This window comes from Myotis davidii, unplaced genomic scaffold (assembly GCF_000327345.1).
Source record: "Myotis davidii unplaced genomic scaffold, ASM32734v1 scaffold218, whole genome shotgun sequence".
Taxonomy (NCBI): domain Eukaryota; kingdom Metazoa; phylum Chordata; class Mammalia; order Chiroptera; family Vespertilionidae; genus Myotis; species Myotis davidii.
Genome location: NW_006289235.1, coordinates 379989 through 381008, shown reverse-complemented (window position 1 = coordinate 381008; position 1020 = coordinate 379989).

The window sequence follows — 1020 nt, the reverse complement described above, 5'->3', positions numbered from 1 at the left end:
AGTCAATTTTATTATCTTCAATTACACATAGTATATGTCAATAGGCTAAGAAAAAAAGTGCCAACTATCTTACATAATAAAAGCCTAATATGCAAATTGCCCCCTTGGGTGTGTGGTCACTGGAATTTTGACTGGGAGACTGGGAGTTCAACCGCTCGCTATGATATGTGCTGACCACCAGGGGGTGGTGTGGAAAATGGCGGGTGTAGGTGACATGGTGCTGGCAGTGGGTGGCAGTGGAGGCGCTGCTGGCCTGATGGGCTCCAATGAGAGCGGGACTGCAGCAGAATGGTGGAGAAGGTGAGTGGGAGGTGCCAAGCCAAGGCAGGTGCAAGGCGGGGGGCGGGGTGCTGATCACCCCTCCAGTCACCCTGCAGATGGTGACCAGCAGTGGCTCTGACACTTCCATTACAGAGAAAGGGCAAATAGCAATATTAAAATATTTCTTCTAATTATTTTCCTTTCAAGGTGCATGAATCCATGCATCGGGTCAATAGTACATAATAAAGTAGCCTGTTATAAATTGAAAGAATGGATTGTAATTAGAATATCAGTTCTATGTTGTTCTATGATAGAAAAATATTTCAGAACACTTAAGGACATTTTTATTTATATTTTAAACAGTTTTTTTAATAGCAATTACACTATTAATTTTGTAAACTAAAGATTAAATAGAAGAATAATCAATAACTATACATCTCAACTATGACATATGCAGTACTTCCCAGTGGGGCAACAACAACAATGAAACAAACACAAAAGAATAGTTCTCAAAGATTATAAAGAAAGACTGACATTTAAACAGAGGTTGGCATGTTAACTGAAGTTGGAATATAATATGTTGGCTGGTTTTGCAATACTAGAGGCCCGGTGCACAAAAATTTGTGCACTCGGGGGAAAGGGGGGTCCGTCAGCCCGGCCTGTGCTCTCTCGCAGTCTGGGACCCCTCGGGAGATAACCGACTGATGACATAGGCCTGTTCCTCAGCAGTCAGACATCTTTTGCGCTGCCACAGAGGGG